Raw genomic sequence first — 5,952 nt, forward strand, 5'->3', positions numbered from 1 at the left:
CTAAAATTAAGTTTTAAGGTAAAGGAAAAATTAAAAATTCTAAAATTAAGTTTTTTTTTTTTTTTTTTTTGCTTTTTGGGTCACACCTGGCGATGCACAGGGGTTACTCCTGGCTCATGCACTCAGGAATCACCCCTGGCGGTGCTCAGGGGACCATATGGGATGCTGGGATTCGAACCCGGGTCGGCTGGGTGCAAGGCAAACGCCCTACCCGCTGTGCTATCGCTCCAGCCCCTAAAATTAAGTTTTAAGGTAAAGGTTATTCTAAAATTAAGTTTTAAGGTAAAGGAAAACCAACTTTCAAATAAAGAGATTGATAAGGTTTTTTTTTCTGTAAATTATTTTAGTTCAGGAACTAAGGACAGTCCAGGGCATTACCTTAGTTCCTGTTTAAAGAGCTTGTCTGCAGGAGCAAATAGAAGTATTTTTTCTAGTATATGGGTTATGTATGTTATGAAATGGATAACTGACCACTCAGAATAGAAATGTCTTTGTCACAGTTAGAGAATGACTAGTGAAAGATCATCTGTGAATGACCAATCTTCTGAGAGCCTATGAATGCAGAAATGAAAGGTCCTGCTTTCAACAACTGTCCGCAATTGAAAGCTGCTCAGAACAATGAGGCTTGTTCTGTTCATTCCCCTGCGCTTTCTCAGCTTCACTCTGCAGTGGGTCAGAAACGAACTTTTTTAAGCTGGGGAAAAAAAAGAGAAAACTAATTTCTTGCTCCCCTTATTCTGAGATCTCTCTCCCTCACTGCTTTCTCCCCTGTAAGGATCTGATGTTTAAGAGGGTTGGATACATGTAAGAACTTAACATATAGTTTGGCTTAATATTTTACTTAGTAATATTAGATAGCAACTTTGATTTAAAGTGATCATTTTCTTAGAGTGAACAAGAGTTATAATAATTATGTTCTCATCCATTAGAAGCTACTAAATACATTTTGAAGACAAGGCAGATTAAATAAATTTGTATGAACATATTTCCAATCATAAGTATCCAATACTACCTTCATAAGTATATTTTGTGAACATTTCTGTATCTGAGAAATATTTTTTACATGCAAAAGGATTAATAATCTTAGGTTGGTTTGACATATCAGGAAGACTAGCTCTTCTTTTTTGTCACCAAATTACCTACCAAACTACATACATAATTACAAATTATCTTCTATTATGTGTACTGTTGAATCAAAGATGATCACTCATTAGCTTTTTTAGTAGAAAAGTCATGTGCACTGGAAGTTTGCATTCTACTTCACTGAGATGGACAATACACAAATTTAACCTGAGAACTTTGTACAATATGCTAGAAAATAATAAGCACAACAGAATAAAGTGAAGGGATTTTAACACATTTGGATTGAGATAGTATCTAAGTTTTAACTAAGAGAATCCATAGGCTCTCTTGAATCTATGCAGATTCAAGACAAGTCTTGAAGGAGGTGAATTATCCAAGTGGATATTGAGAAGAAAGAGCAAATCCAGTGCTTTACTGTGGAATGGTTTTTGATGATTTATGAAACAGGAAGCAATTCTGTGTGTCTGAACAGAATGAACTAAGGAAATAGTAGTGACGAGGTCAAGATATAATAGCCTTCAGATTTTGTGAGCCTAGATACACATTGTGAGGATTTTGACATTTGTATTGTATGAGGCAGGAAGCTATTAGGAGAACTGAGTAGAGGATTGATACAATCTGATTCATGTTGCTAAAGAATAACTCCTTTACTCTTTTGCTCATATTTTCTTTTTTTACTGTTTATATTAGCATTTTCTGTAGCTGTGTTTTTATGGTGGCGATATCTGTATTCCTCCTTTTCTATCTCTGATTTTTAAAACTTAGGGCAAGAGATATAGTACTGTGGTCAAAGCACTTGTTATCCCCAGCACTTCCTGTAGAATCCTGAGCACTTTCAAGGGATTCTTTTGGGAAGAGAGCTATAAATAATCCCGGAGAATAGTCATGTGTTACCCTCTCCCACCCACAATAAATTAAATGAATATAATACTTTTTTTGTTTCGTTTGTTTTGAGTCACACTCAGTGGTGCTTGGAGCTATTATGTGTTCTGTACATGGGAATTGCTTAAGATAGTCAGAGAACTGAAAATCCTATCATGAAGTATATGCTAAGCCCTTAGAGCTATGTAGAACTCTTCTCTTGTAAGCTTTAATTCACAGATAGAAGAGTCTAGTCCTGGTTTCTTCAGCCATTTTTCCTTTTCTTTTTTTGTTCACATTATTATGATCAGGGCTTACTACTGGCTCTGTGCTCAGAGATCACTCGTGGTGGTACTCAGGGGAACAAATCTGGGGTCAGGGATCAAATCTGGGTCAGATCATGCAAAGAAAGTGCTCTAGCCCTTGTACTGTCTCTCAAGCCCCTGATTTACTAAGCTTTATATCTTTTATAGCATATATAACAGGCAGTTTTCATAAAGATTACACTCAACTTAGATTTGTTGGATATGGTTTTATATTCCTTTACAAAAATAATATTGATAACCTAGCATTGATAATAAATAAGATTATCTGATTATCTTGCACTCATTATTCTCTTATGCTAGATAGCATAAAATCTATCACAAATTTTAGTTTCTAGTACCTTGAATACAGGGAAGAAACTGGGTTATTCTTATCTTCTTTGTGAGAGACAACTGTTCTTTACAGTTCTTTAATTATAACTAGACATGACATATTCCCTTTCTTTTAAATTTTCTAGGTGCTTTATAAGGTCTGAATTTCCTGATTATCTTGCTCACATTTGAATCCTTATAGTCTAGTTCACATTTGACACAGAGTTATCATAGGCATTGCTGAATGAATGCTGAGTGGATGAAAATAGTATCTCATTAACACTCTTTGCTCTTATAAACGGTCACCCAATTGAATGTGAAGCATCCAATTCTATTTTCACATGTCTTCTGATTTACATAAGTTTTTTCTTTTTTTCAGAAAAGCATGACAACTTCCATTATTTTGCTGAAAGATCTCTTTTGTGCGTCATTTTTGGACCACACCTGGTGGTGCTTGCCTACTCTGGCTGACTCTGTGCCTCAGCTCCATCCCAGGCACTGTATGGGGGTGGCACTGAAATTTATTTAGGTCTTCTGGATACAACGCATGTGCTCTAATCCAATCAGTGCTCCTGTTCCTCCTTTTAATTGGAAAAGAAGAAATAGTGACTGAAAAAAGAAAAGAAGACTGGAGAAGAGAATAAAAGAAAAAAGTCAAGTAAAAGAAGGGAGGAGTGAAAGGATGAATAAAAGAGGGTAGGAGAAGAAAGCAAGGGAATTCCTTATTACTTCTGAAGCTCTTCTCTCAAATACTCAGAGTTTCTTCACCTACTGTATATAATTTTTTTCCTTATTCATTTGCACTTCACCATTTTTAATGTTTTAGTGGTTAATTGTACATTATTATGAAATAATACTTCTTAAATTACTTGACAGTGAGTGATAAAAAAGAAATCCATTCCTCAGTTGAATTTTATTCTAGATGAAAAACTGTAGTTGCTTGTCAAGGAGCTAGTCAGATTTACCTAGCCACCTTTACGTATTAGGCAGCAAGCATGCAGAATATAACAGTCACAAATTTAGTGATTAATGTACCTGACAGGATAAATCAACTCCAGTCAAATCATTTTATTATAGAATGCTTGTAGATTAGAACTCAATAGAAACAACCACTGTTTTTATACAGTAACTCTGCTTTGTACAAGATGAATCCAGGCTTATGTTCCATACAATGTATTTTGGAATATTCTGATCCAATATAAGGTGGCAACAACTTAGGTTTATTCGTCTTTATCTACTGTCAGAGATGTTAAGGGTCCATATCTAGAGAGGAAAAAGATATAGTTTGTGAAATCAGGTTTTCCTAGCTTCCTGACCATTAAAATTTCTTATATAAAGTAAGGTATGATGTCCATTATCTCTATTGCAATGGAAAATGCAGGATTTTCAAAAACATCAAAGAATTGAAATTTTATCCTACAGACACCTCACAGTATTGTAAGGTGTCAAAACATGTTATCTGTAGTTCTTTTCAGAATCTCACATGATAAATATAGTACCAGCTTTGTCTAGGAGACAAGGAAGGAATCCTGCAGAAAGACATAAAAGAAAAGTAGAAATATAGAGCTTAGAAGATCAGCTTTTCACTGAGAAAGTATATTCCAACCTTAATGAACTAAATTGCCTAGATAAGATCATGTGCTTTTTTGGGCATATGAAAGTTAACAGTTTTAAAGAAAAAAGGTAGATAAAATAAGTCATTTATTAATATTTTAGCAACAATTTCAGTTGACCATTAATCAACAATGTTTTTATTACATTTATTTATTGTAGGAAACTTTCTTTTTTGTCTACATGTTGCTCAGACTCTACTATTGGCAACAATTACCTTACCATTGGGTTTGGTCAGATACTATCTTACTTTTATGTTCTTTGTGTCAGATTAAAAGCGGGGAAATTGTCATGGGTTAAAACTTTTAGTTTTTTCTAGGATCAAAAATCTGAGTTCCAGGACTGAGTTCAATTTCAATGTATCCTAATATCCTGTCTTTTGTTTTGTTTTGTTTTGTTTTTGGATCACACCGGCTATTCACAGGGGCTACTCCTGGCTCATGCTCTCAGGAATTACTCCTGGCAGTCTCAAGGGACCATATGGGATGCTGGGAATCAAACCTTGGTTGGGCGCATGCAAGGCAAACGCCCTACCCGCTGTGCTATTGCTCCAGTCCCCTAATATTCTGTCTTAATTTTGCTTTGATGCTTTGTTAACTGTTTCTAGTATTAGCTTTATAAATGGTAATATGAAAATAATATTTAAATTAGATTTAATGGCTTTAAACGTTGAATAAAAAATAAATGTGAAGCACCCTTGCAAATTATTAAAATAAATTGCAGATGTATAGTATGGCATTAATATTACTATAGGGTCAAACCTTAATTTCATGTTATTTGAGATCTGCATATATTACAGTTTTTCTTTTCCTTTAGAAAAGTAGGTCACTGTTATAGTCAAGTCCTAATTTCTAGAATATATTGAAATCCTAATTCCTAGAATTAACAAAATTGATCTATTTTTGGAAAGTTTCTTTGTTGGCATAATTAAGTGAAGGATGCACTGCCCTGTTGCACTGTTGTCCCTTTGTTCACCAATTTAGTAATTTATCAGGCACCAGAAATGTCTCCATTGTGAGATGTGTTGTTATTGTTTTTGGTATATTGAATATGCCACAGGTAGCTTGCCAGGCTCTACCGTGGGGGAGGGATACTGTCGGTAGCTTGCCAGGCTCTCTAAGAGGGATGGAGAAATTGAACCCTGGTTGGCGGCGTGCAAGGCAAATGACAAAAAATCATCCTAGATTTATGTTGGGAAATAATTAAAAATGTTCATTGGTTAACAATAAGTGTTGCTTTTGTTAACACCTATTGTTAATAGAAGGGACAAGAGGATATTGGTAGCACCAAGACACTCAAAGAGAAAGCAAAATTTGTAACCAGAGGTTATAGTTATGTAGTTATAAATCAAGAAGCACCAATGATTGCTAAAAGCACCCGAAGCTAGAAAAAGAAGCCATCGCAAGGAATTTTCCACTTGAGTTTAAAAGTTTATAATTATAAAAGATTTTTTTTTTTACTTTAAAGTTTTCACTTTGGACCAAAATTATAGTCGGTAGGACACTTGCTTTGCCTGTGGTCAAACTGAGTTCAATCCTCAGCATCCCATATAGTCTCCTAAGAACTTCCAAGAAAATAAAAACAAAAACTATACAAGTGTCAGTAAAGAAATCAGCTTAGTCTCTAATTTAGCTTACTGAATGCACTCAAGTATCGACCTTCAGGATAAATATATCCCATAGGTAGCCAGAGAGTAATGAGTTTGTGTACAATAATTCCATTGTAGAGATAATAAAATTTTTCTCTATCAAGTAGGCTAAAT

Source organism: Sorex araneus, chromosome 10 (assembly GCF_027595985.1).
Source record: "Sorex araneus isolate mSorAra2 chromosome 10, mSorAra2.pri, whole genome shotgun sequence".
NCBI classification, from domain to species: Eukaryota; Metazoa; Chordata; class Mammalia; order Eulipotyphla; family Soricidae; genus Sorex; species Sorex araneus.